This window comes from Gnatocerus cornutus, chromosome 1 (genome assembly GCF_029298725.1).
Source record: "Gnatocerus cornutus isolate USDA-ARS CGAHR chromosome 1, icGnaCorn1.1, whole genome shotgun sequence".
In the NCBI taxonomy this organism is placed as follows: Eukaryota; Metazoa; Arthropoda; class Insecta; order Coleoptera; family Tenebrionidae; genus Gnatocerus; species Gnatocerus cornutus.
In genome coordinates this window covers 28,678,957-28,701,138 of record NC_142233.1, presented here as the reverse complement: position 1 = coordinate 28,701,138, position 22,182 = coordinate 28,678,957, and the positions used below count along the sequence as shown (strand labels likewise).

Below are 22,182 nucleotides of genomic sequence, written 5' to 3'. Positions count from 1 at the left end.
ATTGTTATGACTCTAAAGGAGAATCACATCATAGTTTATGCTCAATTTGCTGCAAAGTTGTCAAAGGGTTTGATTATGGAAATTTAATTGACGCACACCGTATTTAAATTAGAGAGCTTGTTTTTTGGAACAACGTAGAAAACAACGTTGAAGATTTAATGGAAACATTCACCTCTAAAGCTTCTGGAACGTTTGTCCGTGTAAACATATTATGGATGATCCTTAATAACGATTTTTTATACTTATGGAGGAAAAAATTTGCGCTTCACTGACTGCAAAGTGCAGTTGATCAAAATTTCTTTGAATTTTTCTGGCGTAACATGATTTTATTAGAATTCATTAATTCCGCAGTTATTTTTAAATCTGCCTGGAGTTTTTGTTTACAGTTCTCAAAGTATTTTAAGCAGCTATAGGTACCTTTAAATACTTTTGTCCCAACTTTTTCAATTTCTTACTAATGTCTTTTAAAGTTCAAAACTTTACTGAAGCTTTAAATTTCTAAAAATAATTAGCTAAATCACGATTCAAAAATGACTATTATTAGGTATCTTTCAAGTTTATTTATTGATAGAACTCTTCGATTCTATAAAATCTCAAATAAAACACCTTTGATTCAATTGAGTCTTCATTTCTGCTATTTTGCTTTACAATTTACAAATAATTTCGACATTATTTAGATATTTGACATTCGCAAATTTTTTAAATTCAAATTGCTTTAAATTTTTTATTTAGGTCTTTTAACTCTTTAGTTTTCTTTAATCGATTTTCAGGATGTTTCTTAAAAAATCTGCTCTAAAAATGCTCTAAAATTCTTTTTCCTAATTTGTATTATAAACATTCCTAAGTTGCTATGGAAACAAAGCTATTCTAACATTCCGTATCGAAATGGATATTCTAGCACTGCAAACAAATGCGAAAATAACGAAAATAGCTCTGTTATAGGAACAAATTAGGAAAAATAATATAAAAACCTCGTTCATAAGACCATTTAGGCACTCATCCTTTATAAAACTCGCGACTTATCTTATGCCGTATCTAAACTATTTGCCTACGGCCTCGTTGCACAAACCACGTCTAGGTACAATATTATCATTTCGCAACTTGTTCTGAAAATAACTAAAAATAAAAATAAAAATTTCTAAAGATTTCCATTGCTTTTTGTTTTGTTTTTTGAATTTACCAGATTTTCAACATTCTCTAGTTTTCAATGTGATGTTTCCATTCTTTGAATATTTTAGGTTCTTTCAATTTCTTTTTATTACTTACACTCTTTCATTTATGTACTTCCAAATCAATTTTTTATATTTTATAATCTAAATTTTTGATATTTCTGCCACTTTCGTAGATACTAAATATCTTACATTTGCTTCTATTGAAACCTTGACTTGTTTTTGAAATTTAAGATTTTTCAATTATTTGGAATATTTAGATCGATTTAAAGATTTTGATTCATTTACACATTTATCCTATTTTTATTATTTGTGCCAACTTTCTAATCTCTACAATAGCTTTTTCCTTAAACATTAATAAACCAAAGAAATAAGGGTTTAGAAGTTCTTGGATTATTATGATTTCTTATGTCTTAAATTTTTGAGATTTTCTACGATTTTTGTAAATTTTTCTGCTTTATGCAGAATGCAGATGCTTTTATACCTAATATGCGTGATATTTCAATTGCAGTAAACATTTTTAATTCTGACAAAGTGTAAATACGTAAATATGCCAAGATTAATTTATTAACATTTTAATAATGTGTTTTTTCGTGTATTTTGATTTCACATTAGACAATGGTTACGGAATTAAGTTGGGTTAGTAAGTCAATAGTTAGACAAACATATGTGACATAATGATTTGAAAATCCGTTTGCACCGATATTTGTTGTTTTGTTGTTAAATAAAATGAGAATTTTAAAGGAGGAGGCTATAGGAGTTAATATTTTATCATACTAAAATATTTTCTTATAAAACCATATTAAATAAGTATAGAAAAAACAGGATAAAACATCATGCACAGTACTCTTGCGAAAAGCTCATAGCGAAAACTATGAAGTCTTTTAAGCGATTTACATTAGCTAAGTAGATACAGGGTGATTTTTAAAAAACGGCAGGCGTTGTAGAATTTTTATTTATGAACCGATTTCAAAAATTAAAAAAACAAACTAAATGGTTTTTAATTTACTATAAACTGATGAATTTAGAATTTTTCTAAATGTCTTAGTGTTTTTTGGGCGATATTCAACATTTTTATTTTAAATTGGCCCCCACATTTTTTTTGCATAATTTGGAAGATATTAATTTTCTTGATTTAAAAATGTGTAATATGTTCTACTTTTACAAAAAAATATTTTTAAAAAAATTATCAAAATTGAAAAAAATAGGCAATAAAAGTTAATAAAACCTAGGTGCATGGTGTCAATTGTGCAATGAAAAAACGGGATGGCGTTTCAACAGTATTTTAATTAAATTAGGAAATGTTTTTTCTGATTTGTAATTATTATTATTGTCTTTTGTTATCAATAAATAATTTCAAAAAAGATTGCCAGTCCTTTCTGTTATTTGCTGATTTTTGACATTACAATAATGGTATTGTGTTATTTGACAGCACGCACCTAGATTTTATTAACTTTTATTGCCTAAATTTTTTCATTTTTGATAATTTTTTAAAAAATATTTTTTGTAAAAATAGACCATATTGCACATTTTTTAATGAAGAACATTAATATCTTCAAAATTATGAAAAAAAAATTATAGATGCCAATTTAAAATAAGGAAGTTGAATATCGCCCAACAGATACTAAAACATTTAGAAAAATTCTAAAATCACCAGATTATAATAAATTAAAAACCATTTAATTTGTTTTTTAAATTTTTGAAATCGGTTCATAAATAAAAATTCTACAACGCCTGCCGTTTTTTAAAAATCACCCTGTATAAACATTTTACTTCCTGTAGATTTTTTATTTGCTTTGGAATTTATTCTTCTTTGCTTTGCTTTTCATTTTTAGAGTTTCGCGTGTAAACTTCTAAATTATTTACTCGTTGTTCAAAACAATTGCATTACTTATTATGAACAACAATATTTAATTTTTGTGAGATTAAAATAGATACAATAGTATAGAACAGAACAGTACCAAAATTATGCCATCGCGGAATAATTCATAACATAGACAGTTGGCAAACCAAAGTGTGCCCACTCGGGTAACATTAGCGGTGGCACGGCCGCTCCCAGGTAATTTCATAATGGCCGGTTTCACGTGACAAGTGCAAACAGACGCTAATCGCCCGTAATTTAGTAATTATTGATCACCGTTTTTAATACCTTGTGCCAACACACGATCCGCTGCTGTTTCATACCCGTACGACTAGCTACTGTATTAACTGGAAATTTAGCCATGTTCGGTAATTCCCATTTGCATTCATTATTTTGCTTTAAAATTAACAAGAACTTATTAAATAGCATAGTGTGTAATGTAATGAAGCATGTGCGTAGAGAGAAAATGCTGTTGTTATTGTAGTGAAGACCTTTCGATTTTCGAAGGCTTCATTCCCATCTGCTTGTATTTTACTTATTCCCTAGCGCTGGTTAATTTCCGCAGCTGAAGGAACAAATTACACAAATAAAAATAACGAAAAAGTCGACGGGGGTAATCAGCCAATTAACATTGATAGTGGCGGTGAACAAGAGTTATTTGAGGGAGAAAGGGTGAGTCAAATGAAATAACAGATAACCAAAAAGTGCGTCGTGAACAAGGATGGAGTTTTTAGAATGCCGCCGACGGACGGACGCCAACACCCGCCGCCTACCAAGACAAGTGACAGTCTAATTGTTTGCGGGGTTTCAATTACTTGGGCTCGTAATTAGGCGTCAAACTGTGAACGGAATTAAATTATTTGTCCGGTTTCGTAAACGCCATGTCAAAATAATCCAAGGAAATTGTTATAAATGTTAAAGGACGAAGCCAATAGTTGTGGAGACTAATTTTAATTTCCTTTCGACAGATGCTATCGACTCTGTGAATATTGGAACAACATTCTCTGTTCATTTTACTCCAATAATATCAATTTATTTATGACTTTTCATTTAAAAATAAAATTTGTCGAGCACAGAGAGTGCCCAAATTTTTAATGATATAATTTCAACTGAAATATTTAGCAGTTTTCTTTGACTATTTTAGCCACGAGCGCTTGCGGATTTTCAACCACAAACATTATCATTATTATGTAATAATTTTGAAAAATTATCTGGTCCGTTTACTGTTACTTCACCGCCAAGCCTTCTATAAGCGCACGCATGCATGCATAGATACGTTTCAACAGCAATGCTGTCATAAACAGGACGATTGAACAAACTGAACTAATTACCTGTCGTTCTGATGATGACACCATCGCTGCCGAAACACGTATAAGCTTCTACAAGTTACGTTTGTAAGTAGAATATCTGTTTAACTGCTAACATTCTATTCTAAAGCAGTGTTAATTAATGAGTTCTTGTAAGTGTCTGTAAACAATTCAGTGGACATTTAGTGAATAAGTGAATAATAATATGTGACAATTTAGTATAAACCGAAACATGCGACATAAAAGAAACAATTTATTTTTTAAAATAAATATATGTTCCCAAATAATAAATAAGTTGTTCTGGAAGATTGAAACAGGAAAATGTTGTTTCAGATTATTATTGTCTGTAAACTGATTTTTTTAAATTTTTGAAGCAATGGACAAGGCTAGTAAAAAAGGATCCTTAGCACAAGACAAGTGACTTTTACCTCATATTACCTCGAGATTTTAAGTAACAAATGTGGACCACAATCGTGGTTTACTTGAATTAAAATAGACACTAGACAGTATTCCTACACCATCGAAGAAAGAATCTTGTTTTTTGAATTCCTATTTAAATGTCTTCGATAGATTGATAAATTTGACTTCAAAATGGGTAACAAAAAAAATTGGAGCTTACTTACTTGCTCGTTTTTCCAGATTAGCAATCTAAAAATCTCAATATATTTCTGAATGTAAGAATAATGCTTAAAATTAAAATTTAAATGACTCAGAAATGTAAAAAGAAATCAAGCGTTAAGAATGTGAATATCCTACAAAACGTAGACTTAAATAAGACCTAGAAAAATTTTAACCTGAGGAACCTAATAATACAATCATATAAGCAATCCAAAATACATTTTTTTTACTTGTAGAAGAGAAGTTTAATTTCACACTTCGAAAGCAGAATCTAAATCTAAGTGCAGATTCTAAAAAAATATGTAAAATTCAAAAATTTTAATCAAGAAAGAGTAGCTAACTGACGAATTCCAAAAAAATTACACTTTTAGAGAAAATTAAGTAGAAAATCAAAAAATTTATTCAAAGAAGATAAATAACATTTTTAAAATCTGTTGAATTCTAAAATGAAGAATCCAATGAACTAAAGCATGAATAATGTCAAAAAATAAAAACTAAAATGACATCCTAAAATAATCTCATAAAAAATATAAAAATTTAGATTTATGCTTCTAGAGTTAATACAAAGGCTTCTAATTACTTACTTACTTCTAATGTCATGTGTAGACAACAAAAACAAATTGAACAAAATTAAAATTATGAAAAAACAAAAATTAAAATGATATATTCTATAAAACGTTCTTAATAAATCTTACTGAACTTTTAATACCTTGATGTTGAAAGTGTAGTCGTTTGAAGCTAATCGAAATAACAAAATGGAATTTTCATTACAATTGTCCATGCCCAGAAGACCTGAATTTATTATGAGCGGAAATAAACCCGTAATTAAATCATCTTAAATCAGTATCAATCAAGAATGGCTAGAAATGCATAAGCAGCCAAAATTCTGAGAAACAAAAAATTGAACATAAAATTAATTCTTCGGCTTCAACTTGAATTTCACATAAAAATCATTCAAGTACGAGGGCGAATTTGATGAGAGCTAGTTAAAAATTTGGGCATACCCCAAATATCCAAATAATGGCCAAATTTTACGCAAACTGTATCACTATTAATTTTATTTTAACGGATTGCAAGTCATTTTTTTGGAACCCACTCAAAAGAAAACGCAAAATTTCCTAACATTATTTAGATTAAAAATTTAGATAAAGACATGGATTTTTACTAATGCAGTTCAGTTGTTAATATAGAAGATATTTTTGCACGTGTATCTTACAACGTTTTATTTATGTTTGTCCTCCACCATACTTATTCAGGGTGTTTTTGAAATGCATGTACAAAATAGTTCTGCCCTATTCTAGAAGCAGTATAAAGTATAAAAAACCTATTTTTAAATCAAAAACTGACAAGGAAAAATTAACCCCAATTTACGGACTTTCTACACTACTGGCAAAAAAAGCACCTGAAATCACCTCTGAAATTCTTTCCTAAGCAACCAGCAACTCGATTTTTTGTTCACTTTTATATCAGTAGCGCACAAGCAAATTTATTGAAATTTTTGTGTAATTTTATCTCGAAAACAAAAAGACTTTTATAAAAACTTTTTTCTCTTAATAAGCTGAATTTGTGACAACGAACACTCTTTTTATACATGCATTTCTGTATGTACTTATTAGAAATCATCAACGATAAAATATCAAAATTTTGTGCAAAACCGACAGCTTTTTGCACAGTTTTCCAGTTTGGACTTAAGTCTGGTGAAAACCTCCAACTTTTTAAGTGAATATCTACGTATTTAATTAAAACTGAATGATATATTGATGTCTTATTCTCAATAAAAAAAGAATTTTTATGAAAATGTAAAATTTATTAATGAGAAAAAGTTTTTTCTTTTTCTTATCCTCCTTGTCGAGTTCAAATTCTTGGGTCTATCAATTCTTGAAACTACATTCTGAACATGTAGTGCCACCTCGTGGTCGTGTTAGAATATCAATTGTAGAAAGTCTGTAGTCCAATTCTAATTATCTGAAAAAGTAACATAATAAACCACAAAAACCATAATCTTTTTATAACCAGTTGAAAATTAAATCACTGAAATTTCTTATGGCAATCTTCAGCTTCGTTTTCCCGATTCAAACATGTTACAGATCTTTTCCCACTGCAAGTCGCCGACCTCAACTTCTTCTCCTCCGCCCGGAAGATGTCGCACCGCTTCCAAAACATCCAAAATCGAAAAACCAGCTGTTTTAGGAGGGGCAAATGGGCAGTTGTGCATCTGAAACTGTCAGTGCACGAGCATAGTACGGGATGAAAGGGTAGTGAACGCGCTGAAAGTGTATGTGTTTGTGCCATTAAACCTCAAGGGTTAGTCACTGAAACACTCTTCTTACACATCGACAAGGTAAAATCCATCATTTCATTCAAAAACCCATTGCACTTTCTGTTATGATTTCACCGAAATACACACATGTGTCCATGCAACAACTTTTGAAGCCGGTTTGTATTTTTTTATGTTCCGCAATTGTTCTCTCTTTCTCTGTCGCACCCGCATCATCCCTTCAATGCAGGGGTTGCTTTTGATGGAAGAAAGACTTTGAACGGCAACGGATTTTTATTTGGAAACACGCTGATGGGAGTAGGACACCCTTAATATAAATTCTGTTTAGACGCCGCATTGTTTTATTTTCGATTGGAATTCTTGGATTTGTAGAGGAACGTGGAGAAAAATCGATTCATAAATTACCACCATCCATGCGAACAGGAAGAAAACTTGTGATTTCTCATATTGAAGCTAAAAATTTACCCCCAAATGCGGGGGACGATTTAATATCGCGTAATGAAAAACAACACTTGTTTTGGTTCAGTAAAACCAATATTTTTCTTTAATCTTTCCAAATGTGAAAGGCCACTCCAAAAAAAGAAAATTTGTTGATGTCTCAGTAATAGAAAAACGAAAACATAAATTCAGTTTGAAAACGTTCTCATTAATCTTTTTGATTGTGCGACCGACAACATCTCGAGTATAAAATGTGCGCCATTTTCCGCCTAATGTTTACTTATACTGGTGTTATTTATCCGTCTGTCGAGATTTTTAACTGTTTTGTTTAGGAATTCTTGTCGTGACAAGAGTCAAACAAATGAGAGTCGATTAAAGATGTTGAAGCATATAACTTAAGTTTTAATTAAACATGTTTGTTGTTCCATATTTAGACGAGATTTTATGGGAAGAACGAGCGCCCAGAATACACACCCCAGCCTACAAACAAATATAATAATTCTAAAGGTTTTCGTAAGTTGGTTGCTATCCTGACGAATGTGACGAATGAAGTGAAATGGAGGATTAGAAGATCAAGCGTAATTGAATTCTTCCTACAACTATCATTTTTTCGCATTTAAATTGGAGATTCAAATCTCGAAAAGATCATGTGTGCAATTCGAATGCAGTTTTAGGAAAGTCTAGTTTCTCAATCATGCGAAAATCGATACATTTGACCTGTTTTGACACAGTATGTCTAGAGAGTGATCCTTAAAATATCCATGAAACATAAACATGTAAATACATAATGAGAGTTAGAGGCAAAGAAAAGGGGAAAGTTGGAAGCTTCCGACGGCGACGCCTCTCTTTCTTGAGGGACTGAATGAAAACAGACAAAAATGTCTATCACGATGATAATTAATTTGACTTGATCATTGTTTGTAATGCCTTTTTGACATCACTCGATTTGTAAATATTAATCTTCAAAAAGCCGTTCATTAAAGAATAATGGCATCATGAAAAAGTTCCATGCAAAAATTTTAATTTCTTGGAAGATACACTTACCAGACACTATTTTACTCAAGCAAGATTTCACATTGACTACTTAGAGAATCGAATGGATTACATTTTTTTCAAGCAGATAAGTTTTTAGAAGGCTTTCAATTCAGTTTTGGCCACGACCTTCCTTTAGACTGGCTGATATAGCACTGCGAGAAAAACAGTCGATTATGCCAAGTTTGCAGAAATTTGAAACCTTATAGAGAATATTCTTTCTTTGATTTTTGTTCTTTTTACACTAATTTTACACATTTTAGTTATTTTACAATAAAAATATTGATAAATTAGATGTAAGTATGTATTGATTAATTTATTATCGATTTTTCTAAATATTTGTTATCAAAGTATGTGTGTAGGTATTTATAAATATCGATAATACCGAGGATATTACCTACTTGTTGGAAATATCCGATAACCAAAGTTTCATGAATACTTACCATTTTTTATCAATTATCATTATTATCAATCATGTTATCAACGTTTGATATTAATTCATATGCAAAACAAGAACACTCGTGTTTGCTATATGCAGGGTACTTAAAACAATTTCAAGATTTGAAAAATACGGAAATGATTTTTGATTGATTGATTTGGTTTTTCAAAGACATTTTTGACCTCAGATACTTACAAAAATTGCTACAGAATGCCAGTAAATTCCGGATATTTACAATGTTTGCCCTCTGACAACATTCCAAAATTCCAATTTCTTCTAATCCAGTTGCTTATTGACGTTTGGAAAAATTAGCACAGTTTTGGATTCTGCAGGAAGCAGTTTAGGAGAGGCAATCAAAAAACTAAAATTCAATTTTTTATCGTTTGAACTGGTTTTTTTTTTGATTGACCATAAAATTTCCGATATTTGAGATGCGCGAGAAAATTGATGACGAAGATCGAATCTTTCAATTTTTCGTATTTCCAGAGATATAAAATTGAAAATTCCGGAATTTAAAATTTACTATCCGAAACATTAATCGCTTTAATTAAGTTATTTTTCACGCTCTTGAACAATTTTAGATTCTGTGTTAAATGAAAATGTATGTTTTGCTTCACAAATAAACAAAATATTGATCGAAAGATGTTTCCAGAGGGTCACTTTGGCAAGCATTTTCAGGACGAAACGCCAAATCTCAGATCGGAAAAATAAGTAGTTTACGAGGGGCGGTTAAAAAAACAACATTCAATTTGCAGTGATTTGCGCGCTAGTACTGTAGCATCAAAGTTTCCGGCGAAATGCTGACGCTGACGTCCGAGAACTGTCATCTAGGAGTTTTACCAACTCGAAGAAAACCTTTTCTTGCATCTTTTATTTCCGATCTTGAAGTGGAATATGAAGTTACTTTTTGTACCGCCAACATTCGTTTTCCGCGCCAATGTACAATATTACCAGACCCACTTCTTTATACATTTTGTCATCGAAATTGCCTCGCTCAATTGGTACAACTTCATTGCAACATTCGTAAGTACCTGTGTTATATAACTAATTTTATTAACGGAAATTGGTGAATGTGTTATTTTTACATGAGTAATAAGACAACGAGAATTAGATCCTTAAAGCTTTCTTTTTTGCATTGTTTCAGTGGTTCCTTTCAACAAGCATAAAATTAATCGGCCATGAAACCATGCCCCATTACCCAACTTTGTTACAATTTCCACCAACCGCTTATTTTCAAAACTCTGCTCGTGTTACTCCAAACACAAAACATGTGAACCAAATTTGAAAAACACTCGCCAAGCTTTTGATTAATGATGAAACTGATAAAAATAACAAACGCAAACTGATCTCTAAACAAAATAAATAAGCTCGATATTATTTTAAAACCGACTTGTATCAACAAGTCGAGCTTTTTTTTCTCGCAATATCTCAATCAAAATGAACCCGGCAAAGCTTTTTTAAAGCACCGCACAATCAATCTCAAAGAAGCCATTGTAGTTGCGTCTCTCCAAGACGCTTGATTCGTTTTCCTTTTATGTCAAAAAGTTTCTTTGAAGAAGTTGGGGGTATTTCTAAATTTAGGCAGAAATTAAAAAGGTCGAACGAGTTTCCTTCTGAAATTAAAAGAAACAGACGGAAAGACAATCAAGAGGGAAATTAAAGAAGTTTATACTTAATTGGAAATAATTGTAATAGGACAATGACATTACGTTGGAAGAATGAAAAGGTCGACAGCTGTTAAATGACAAACAATTTGCGCGATCAATGGCAAATTGCTCAATTAATAAAAGCAAAATCTGGGTGTTGGAGCGGGTAGAAGAATAAAACTTTGCCGAATGCTCCAAGTTCACATAAAAACCAATCATCTTTTAAAATAGTCGTTTTAATCAAAGAAGCCGCTAATTTTCAATGTTTGTTTCATTTGATAAAATTATTTATTCAGATGAGTATTTTTAGAATTGTTTTTGACGTAAATGATTACAGCATACGCTGTCTGTCTTTCGAAAGTTCAGGCAATTTATAAGCGCAGTTAATTTAAATTATTATGAACGCTGACGGCACTACAACTAAAATAGGGACGACCTTTTACCCACTAAAATTCTCTCTACAAAACACAACGAACTGTGTTAAACAAAGTAGCAGTTAAAAATTACATCGTTTTAAGAGCTTTCAAAAGTCGACACTAAACTACCTCTTCTACAGGCTTTAACGAGAAGAAGAAGTACAACTGTAATTCCTTAACGATGTCATATCTCCTAAATTTCAGTCACAGACCATAAAATTCAAAGTGTCACTTTGTCCATGTTTCACTCATAATAAAACTGAAGTCTTCCAAATCTCCCCCAGTTCGGATATGCTATCAAATTTTAATTCATCAACTTTCATGAGTTGTTCCTTTCCGATTTACAAACTTACCGGGTGGAATAATTCGCATAATTTTTTCTTGTATCGTACCGGATGAGAAAAAGTTTCGGTTTTCTGGTAATTAGTCAAGCGAACTTTGCGTTGGTGGTTTTTCATTATGGGCAGAATTTATGAAAACGCCTGTTCAAACAGAATCTCATTGTTTGTTCTTAATTGTATCATTCGTGACGGGATGGTCTCCACATATTTACAGTAATTTGTTTGGTTCTGAATCAAAAATCTCTTAATTAACCTGATTATACGTCAGGTAAATTTGGTGGCAACGCCAAAAATGCAAAAATATTGAAGATATAATAATTCCAATTAGAGGACATTTGAGTAAATTTTAGACTCTGCAAGGATAACTATAATTTTTGAAAATGAAAGATTTTATCTTTGTTAGTTTAATTGTGATTGATAAAATTAACGTGTAAAAATTTAACTGAAAGAATACTTTGTTAATTACATATTTAAAAATTTAGGTATGTCGAATTTTCTCGCCCCTGGCCATTTCCCCTATCGAGCAAATCAAGGAACTTATACTTATACTCCAATTTTATTTTTTTTTAATTTGCTCTAATGTAATGGGTAATTTCCTTATCAGAAACATTCTGACGTCGACGTCGTATTTTTGTAAATTATAAAATTGAAAATTTTAAATTTTTTTTATGCACGCAAAGGCCATTGATAGAAGACAAGATTATCTAGATTCTATTTTGATCAAACCTTGATCTTATTGTAGAGATCATGAGGTTCGGATTAAAGTGGTTTAAAAGTATTAAAAAATCAAATATTAACAAGATAGTCAACGAAAGGAGAATCAATTTGACGTTTTTTAATTTTTGGAATTTGTCGAGATACGGAAACGTTTTAAAGTAGAATGACCCTAATTCCATTTCTGAATGGTAAAAACTAATAATTGAGTCGACTTTTGACAATGTAATTTAGCGTGAAAATCGATTGTAAGCTTCTGTGTTATTAATTATGGAAGCCCTCGTCAGAATGTAACAATAACAATTTAATTAATCTAAATTTCGGAGTAATGATGTAACAGGAGTCTTGAGACTTTCAAACTAGAAATTATTAAGTTATATCTCGCATCCAGCTCGGCTCATTCGTTGGACTCAGCTTAAGAACCCATTTCCCAAACCACCCGATATGCATTTCTCAAAGTCTTCAATAGTAGGCCAGTCAACAAGAACATCGGGTATACGTGAAAAATAAACAAAATTCCAAAAGTTTTGAAATTTTCGTCAAATGTGTATTAAGTAAGAAGAATGATAAATCTCAATTTGCAGCATCGTAGGAGGTCCGGAAGTTACTTAAAAAAATTGAAACGCGTTATTTTCTTTAACTATGCGAACAAAATTACAAAAGTCTTGCAAACTTAATACAATGAAAAACAGTATTGTTTGTATCTTGTATTAAATTTGCAGCTATTTATTAGATTTAGTAAAAATTAATGTTTCTATTAATAACTCAGAGAAAAAAATTGCAAAAGTTTTGCAAATTTGTTAAATTGTGCTTAAAGTGGCTTTGGATATTGACGTAAATTTGCAGCATTGCAGGATGTACGGAACATATTGCAATTCTATTTGACAATTCGATATTAACAATTTTCGATCGAAATAGCCGAACAAAATTCCAAAAGTTTTGCTAACAAGTTGCAAATGACGAGAATTCAATTACAAACACATTCTTAAATTTGCAGCTTCCTATGAGCTCCGGAACATTGTTATATCACAATAAACATTGAATTTTTGACGAATTTAAAAGCGATGTCGCTCGTTACGAGAGTGCAACAAGGAAAACTATATTTTGTCTACTACGCTAAACTTGGATAACGAAGAATGATTCTGATAAAATGCTCCACTGCTAAAACACTTTTTTTGTGCTCTCACATTACCTTAAGGAAATTAATGAGTTTGCTGTTTAGGCGATGTTTTTCTTTGTAGAATTTTTAAAGGATTATTTAATAGTTTCTTAAATTTGTTAAAATACAGTAATATTATTTTTAAATTTAATTAAAAATATAAATTTTAATTTTTTTTATTCTGAAAGCTCTGTGATAATGAAATAATGTACGTTAACTTTTTTGTTTTATTCTTAAATTTACCAAATTAAAAAAATTGAGATAGTAGTGAAAAATTCCTTTAATATCACAACATAACTAGAAAGATGTTTTTTTGTTTGTGTAAATTTTGCGACATTTTTGATGCACTTTAACACCACGTAATGTCTTTAATACGGATGTCTTTCCGTCTTTTCTTAATTCCCTACACTCCACCAAGGAACTTAAACCTTTTTGTTTTACGTAATCATATTGATAATTTAAAGTTTTTCCGCACGCAAAACAGTTAATTTCCAAGTCACTCATGATGAGGTTCAAGTAATTAATGACATTATCGGTTTCTGAGACCCTACAATTGATGACTTTCGCGTTTTTTCTCTTTATCAATTGTTAAAAAGTAAAGCGAGAGCAAAAAAAAATGGTTTGTAAGCATTTTATCTGAACCATTGGTTGTTATCAAACTTTAGCTTATTCAGAAATACAAAAGAAAAAAAACACCCATTATTGGGCGAAAGAAACGAAAAATTGAAATAGGTAATTTATGTTACTGAGGTGAGTAAATATGTATTGTTGTCTTTGTTGCACTCTTGTAACGAGCGACATCGCTTTTAAATTTGTCAAAAATTCAATGTTTATTGTGATATAACAATGTTCCGGAGCTCATAGGAAGCTGCAAATTTAAGAATGTGTTTGTAATTGAATTCTCGTCATTTGCAACTTGTTAGCAAAACTTTTGGAATTTTGTTCGGCTATTTCGATCGAAAATTGTTAATATCGAATTGTCAAATAGAATTGCAATATGTTCCGTACATCCTGCAATGCTGCAAATGTACGTCAATATCCAAAGCCACTTTAAGCACAATTTAACAAATTTGCAAAACTTTTGCAATTTTTTTCTCTGAGTTATTAATAGAAACATTAATTTTTACTAAATCTAATAAATAGCTGCAAATTTAATACAAGATACAAACAATACTGTTTTTCATTGTATTAAGTTTGCAAGACTTTTGTAATTTTGTTCGCATAGTTAAAGAAAATAACGCGTTTCAATTTTTTTAAGTAACTTCCGGACCTCCTACGATGCTGCAAATTGAGATTTATCATTCTTCTTACTTAATACACATTTGACGAAAATTTCAAAACTTTTGGAATTATTTCGATTTCATTGTCTTTGTTGACTGGACTATAGATTCGATTACCTAGCCCGACTTTCCACACACATTATAACAGTTTGCCCAGTACCCAGCCCTGTGATTTTAACCTTATTGACACGTCGATAAGAGATGAAGGTAACTAGCCTGGATATTAGTTTGATGCTGATCAATATTGTTAGTCAGTAGCGTCCCATTTAAATTGGTTATACGCCGTCGAGCAATTAAAGCGAACTTTCCTTTTAAGGGCCGTGAGTTCGACTGACCTTCGTCTGTCTGGCATTACAAGTTGTGCATAATCGCGAAAGTTTTTGTCAGCGAAGATTTTTGTTATAAATCCGGTCGTGTCCGCGTTTCGCACTTTTAACTCGCTTTTCACCTGTCCACGTTGTAAATCAAAGCGAAAATAGCACAATGAAGACGAGACAAAAATCGCTGGTAATAATGATAAAAGAGATGGATCAACCCTCTCGAACTGCTCGTAAATTCCGCGGATAAATCTCACGGGAGGATTAAAAGGGATATAAAATTTAATCGCTTACGAATAATATCAATTTACGATAACAACTGAAAGAAGTCGAAGATTATGAAAAAATAAGCACAACTTTACTCGCTTATGATTAATGAAGGACCTAAAGAGCATCTACAGACTGAAAGAAATTGCCGTGGTAAGCGAGGCTTTATTTCCCAAAATTTAAACGTTACTCCTTTTCCGATCTCCCAACTATTATAATAAAGTTTTGCTCTTATGAAAACTGAGATGCGCCCGGAATTCTCTACAATAGTCATAACAGATATGATTTCTTGAACCAGTTGCAAGTCTCTAAATTGTTAGCAGCATCTCCAGCGACAAAATTGAGTTTTCCTTTTACGTCTTATTGATTCTAGTTGGCACTTAAATAAAATGGAAACTGAAGTGGTTGTGGCTTTTCTAAAACGGGAAGAAAAATATGTAATAGATTCGACCAAGCTTCGATTCAAAATTTGGTCGCTTTTCCTATGAGAGCACAGCGGCAATTCCAACGGTGAACTAGCAATTGATGAGGATCATTATTAATGCTGTAATTAACTGTACCTACTGCCGTGGACATGTGCGTCGATAATAATGGTCTTGCATTTACGTTACACAATTGAAGGTCAGTTTCAATGGACATCGTTCGAAAAATCAGAATCCAATAAAGTGAAATTGGTGGATGCGTTCACACAACCCCCCAATTTAAGAAGAGATAAATGAGTTGAGCCCTTGGAGATAACCCAAATTTATCGTTTTTTAATATGAAATTCAATACACTTCTATTATGGAACTTGATGAAGTTAAGAATATTCTGCATTTAAGCCACAAATGCACAACACATACGTCTTCGAGAAAGTTTCTAATTTTAACTCGGAGGAGTTTGAAACCTGCTTCGTTTAAATCCGAGGCTTTATTTAAACCTTGAAGCAACTTCTTGCATTTTATTTGTAAATGATATTTCTGTGGGTATTTCTAGCTAAAGTGTTTTGAGTTTTATTTCCGCAGTTTATCCGTTAAAACAAAGCCGCTCATTGCTTATTTTTAGTACTTACCATATTTTTCGCGGAGGAAATATTAATCTTAGAAAGAAGTTTCTAAAGTTGTTCAACTTTGATTGAAACTTTTAACGGAATAAAGTGAACGGAGCTGCTGAAACTATTTATCTTAATGAGTCGAGGGTACTAATTTTCTTTGCAGTCGAACTTCATGAATTGGTCGGACATTTTATTAATTTAAATTTATTCTCAAGGATATCATGCGAAGACTGTTTAAGTAAGAGGTGATAAAACAACTCCAGACACACTTAGCAATATTAACACAAAGGGCCGATTTATATATTATAGACACTGACAACAAGGATCGAATTTGCGGTCAAGTCGTAATCCCGAGGGTCGCACCTGGTCACAGTTCGAAGCAAAAGGTGTCAGTTGCTTCGACAACTTCCGAGAAATCACTGGAAAACTTTTATCGTTCTGTCATATCCAAGTGCAACACGTTCATGAAACTTGAAGCATGTTTAACAATTATTCCGATTGTCGATGCCAAGAAGTCGACTTCTTGGACACACCGAAAGGTTGAAACAACGTAACCGTGGTAAAAATAGAAGAGGTTATGAGGTGAAACGCACAGAAATCCTTATTTTGTCTCGTAAAATTGTAAAGCGATTTTTTTTTTCGTTTTTTCCGTGAATTTGGATTAATCCCTTTGTCCACCTCGTTCCAAATCCTAAGAAATTATCGTTTACTTTTCGGGAACTTTATTTGGGTGCGAAGCGGAAGCTTGAAGTGGGTCGTTAGCTTCAAAGCGGCATCAAAAGGACCAGTCGGGAATACTTCTTATATGAAGAAAATCCGGAATATCGGCCTGAAATATGAAAGGGATGCGGGGACATCAAATATTTAATTTGGAGGGGTGAAGTTAACATGTAACCGACGCGTAAATCGCATGTTAACTTTCGCATACCTTAATTACTTTTTTCTTTGGGGGAAAATGCAGCTATTCCGTTTTTCCCTTAATGTTTTTTTCGGATAAGTAATTGTACCTGAACACGCATTACACAAGAGTGGTGTGTAATAAGCCCGGTTTGTTTGCCTGAATTAGCGGTTAACTGTAAAAGAATTTAAATGATGCGTGGTTTTGTTGGGAAATTCGTTAAACGGGTTAAGTAGACGTTTTGGACACTTGGGCGCACACGGGACAATGGCTTGCACAACATGTCTAAACACTATCTGAAAGTTTTACTAGATAAATATTTTATGAAAGCAGACTATAATTCATAACAGTTTAGATTGGAAATGGCTCAGCCTCCAATTTATAAATGAGATTTCCTCCCACATCACGACACAACAGCCCATGGGAATTGCGAAGAGTTCCACTGAATTATTAAAATGTAAGCCAAGCATCTGTAGAGGTATACACATAATTTAATTATTTGCTGGGGTATCGCATCGTGGCTGCGGATATTTTCAGCAATGAATATTGTCTCGAAATTCTACTTAAAACTACCGTCTGAATCTCTTCAGAATCTTGTTAAAGAATGTTTGCAGATAATCGAACAGCACCGGAGGCATTCATTTAACTTCTAATAACGTTATTGATTTAAGCTGTCGATTCCCAAAACCGAAAATTGTTTTAGCACCTGCTTCAGAATTTTTATTTGCCTCAATTTAATACCTATCGAGGCAGTGACATCGTGATAAAAAGAACCAGTTAATTGTGCTTTAAACTCCGCTCCTCTCTGCCCTTTACATTTCGTTCTCGTTCCGCTAAGGTTAATATTTATAACCGCCTTGACAGTGACAAATCGCCAAAACGTAGATTTTCAAGCGACACTTACGCTTTAAGAAAAAATTCTGTTGCAAGTCCCTCCGGGATAAAATACCCGGAATAGTCGACTAACCCGAGAATAAATCACTGCGATCATTCACAAAAATGCTACGCCACTGACCACGGATCGAAGCAGCAAAGTCTTGTTCTCAAGATGCATTTCGCAATGTCTCCATTTCTTAAATTCCCATTTGCGAAATGATGTTTTTAATTTGATTCCCTCGCCAATGAAAATTACCCCAGGAAATGAAATTATTTGTCCTGATATAAATTACGCCCGAATTTTTTCATGAAAAAGGGTGATATCGTTTTTTTTTCCCCTCGAATCTAATTAAAATTCCAGGACGTTTCGCATCGTTTTGAGGCCGAACAAACAGTCGTTGCAATATTTTAAATACTTCAATTAGTTCCGGAAATTATGTCGTATTTGCTTTGTTGGGAGATAACATGAATGATTTCCTGTTCGATTGTCACATCGCGGAGGGAAATCCATTTCTGTGGGTTTCGTTACTTTGTTTCCCCGTTTTCTTTGCGAAATTCCATTAGTATCGCATTTTTGTTACAAAAAAATAGATCTGCTCGAGCAAAGCTAAGTTAATTACACGTCTAAAAAGCGGGGAATCGATAAAGGTTCCACGAAGCAGAATAAAAGAAATTACCATTAATTATTATGAAAAATGAAATTGTAACGACCATCCAAACAATAAGATTTATTTCAAACGTCTGTTTTCAAACACGGAAAATCCAAGGAAAACTCAGTCTCGCTTTAATTACTCTTGCTACAGTTTCATTAATGCAAGTTCTAAATATAAAGTATTATCACCCATTTTCGCAGATATGTGTATTTCAAGAGTATAAATCTCACCTCACTGCTTCCCCTAAAAACTTTGTTTTGTCTGACTAGCTTAAAAGTCGCCGCAATTTCCCGACCAAGTTTCAACGTTTGCGTCATTTGCATTACCAATATTTACCTTTTTAATCCTCTCTATATGGCTAAGTGAAATTTCTAAGTCCGGGTTAAACCATCAGATTTATTATCTTGCGATTGAATCGTTTTAAATCAATCGTCTGGTTACGGCTGAAATTTATGTCTCAGGTTTTTCGTGAGTAATAAATACAGGTGCGTAGCCCATTACTTTTCTCATTTTCACTTTGTTGGCAATTAAGTACTTGTCGATTTTAGGACGATGTCCATATGCGTGGGATTTATTGCAGTCATAATTTCCAGCATGCACTACTGTGCTAAAAGATACTCGAATCAGAGAAAGAAATGTCGTTCTGAAATGTTAGAAAGGATGAATGAAGAAGAGAAGAAATCGTGAGAATGTGAAGTGTAGTTTGTGGTGGTAGCTCCTGAAGCCTAGATAGAGATTTTTGGAGCGAATCAAAAATGACATTGACAGAAGATCTTTTCAAAACTCCACTCAAAATAGAACGCATTCTTCTATTTATAGTCGTGTTAAACCGGATTTTCAACAATCTATCCTGTTTAAATTTAAGTATCCTTTCTACAAGATCCTGTTCGGAATATTTTCCATTATCTTCTAAATTAATGCTCCATCAACTCTCATTATAATGAAAACACTATTACCTAGTCCTTGTCACCTTATCGTTAAACTCCCATCATTGGAAGCTTCCAAAACAATCTGATTTGAATTGATAATTTTTATGATTTTAGACAACATACCTCCACGGAGCTCCCCCAGTCATGACGCTTTTGCTCCATAAAGACTATTCAGGAACAAAATGAAGCTTTAAACTTCAATAACCTGCGTATTAATTAACTTAGTGGTATATTGTTTCAATCTATTGATATTTAAAGGCCTGAGAGAAGAGACGGAACTAATGAAAACGTTATTGATCTCTGGAAGAAAATGATAAGTATAAATTCATTGGAGGTACAGCAAATGCTTAATAAAGTCGCCTGGAATAGTCCCATTTCAAACAGAGTGACTGTTTTATTAAAATTGAATACTTTGCTAAGATTCATTGTGAGGCAAAATATTAAGAATTTCATAGTAAATTTCAGTATTTTTACTACACCTGAAGTAGGACTTGTCCTTAAAATATTTACAATTTTGTAGTAAATTAATATCAGAATATTAGCTATGACAGCGATCTAGAGATTTATTCCTTTAATTTTTCAGCCATAACACTTAAAATCTGAGCGGGGAAATCTGGGGAAAATGGCACCATTATGAGAGCAGCGCCATCATTAATATTGCCATTAAAGTAGAGATGTTTCGTTAATCACGCCGCGTTGACTAATATATTAAATGTTAACCGGTAGTTGGAGAAGATACTAAAATAAACACTCGAACTATTTTTAAACAGATGTGTACATTAGATGGACCGCGAAATATAACATGAGTAATCCATGCTTCCACTAGGTCGGTGAACCAATTCATCAGCCTGAATCAGTGAAAGACAACAAACCAAGTCGCTTTTTCCTCCGTCGAACATTAACTAAACTTTCAGCTTGTAACACTCGAAAAAGTGTTAAATCGTAGAGCTTTTCGGATCAATTCCAATTTCCATATTTTCCCTCGAATTTAAATGGTTCATAAATCAGGCACATTTGCCGTTTGCGTCACGATCAACATTAGGATGGGCACTGGACATTTTTCTTTGCACACAGTTCGTCCTTTTTTCCGGACGAAGGATAACACTGAAACATGATTCGTTGGTTTGCACCATCAACTTACGCGGAGCACTGGACCATTAATCACGGGGGAAATCAAATTCGTTCATGCTTTGTTTTATATTCCGGACAGTTATTCGGGTCGTTATTTCTTCGACTTCAATTTGTTTATTATTTTAATTCGAGCGGGAAACTTTTACATGATGATTAAGGGCGATATTCATCAACAAGTGTCAAAGACATTTGTATAATAAGTTTTTTTAGTACACCGCTTCCATTTGTTTCTTTAGATTTGCTTAACAAGTTGCAAATCATGAAACTAATAACCTGAATTATTGGTTGAAGAAGACAAAATGACAAATGGACCACTGCTTGTACACAAAGGAGGAGAAGGCGACCGGAACGCTACACTTCCGGTTAGAACCTGATATCCGAAATGTAGATAACGATAATGCAGTTGACATGTAAATACCTGCTATCTACTAGACATGTCCATCCAAGACAGTCTGTAAAATTTATAGACATTTTTCTGTTTCTGCTTGTTTTTTACCACCTGTTCTTTCGTGACTATTATCTACCTACACACCTCAGTTACACAATTTTTCTTGCTCTAAAGATATTCAAATTAAGCCTATCATCACCTCCAGGTAGCTACAAACAACATGTGAATCAGTTTTTTAATGCTTGTCTATTTTTCCGTGTTTATCAAGTTGAATCCACAACTTATCCTTTAACGAAGTAGTTCAAACAACTTTTTAGATCGATTATGCCTTTAGACATCTGGCATACTTACAAGTTCAGCCATATCAGGATCAATCCTAATCAGTATAAACGGCGTAATTACCTTCCATTTTACATGTTGGAACGCGAAAGAGGAACCCAAATTTGGTTGCTATCAACTCGTGTGAAGATAGTAATGCAATTAAATGTATTAAATGTCACCAACACCAGTTCTCTGGTTTCTTTCGATTGTACAAATGATGATCATTCTTTATTCTAATTCATCATTCAATACAGTCTGTTTGCTCCGTCAAAAAATAATTGGAATTTTCTTTCATCAGAGAAAACAGTTTGGTTCTAGTCACTTCCACTCTTGAAGCTTTTATTGTTTTCTCAAGTCAATTTCTGTTGGAGCTTTATCAAATTCTTTGCTACAACACGTACCTACACTAGTTTTAGTGGGTCCTAACACATTTAGTTGATATTACTCGTCCATAAATTCTGGTTTAATTGGTTTGACTATCAAAATAATTATCATTAATTGTGATCCACATTTAAAAACATGTGGTATCTCACACTATCCATGACACTTTTTTTTGAACGAAATAAATGGAGTTAAGTATACATCGCCTGTAGTATGTAAATTTTATTTGTCCCGTAACAAGTCGTAATGTTGAACTTGTCGCTGTGACAAGCTCTGCATCGTTTATTATT

The 22,182-nt window shown here is 32.6% G+C and overlaps 1 protein-coding gene across 2 annotated transcripts in view; it reads left to right on the top strand.

The window, feature by feature from the left end:
* Positions 1-7,146: 7,146 nt before the first annotated feature.
* Positions 7,147-22,182, top strand: part of Dg (Dystroglycan) — a 59,347-nt gene continuing 44,311 nt past the window's right edge. For both annotated transcript variants that reach the window (XM_088030743.1, XM_088030727.1), the window contains exon 1: positions 7,147-7,296. The gene's annotated coding sequence lies outside the window, so the exon portion shown is untranslated. The remainder of the gene's footprint in view (positions 7,297-22,182) is intronic.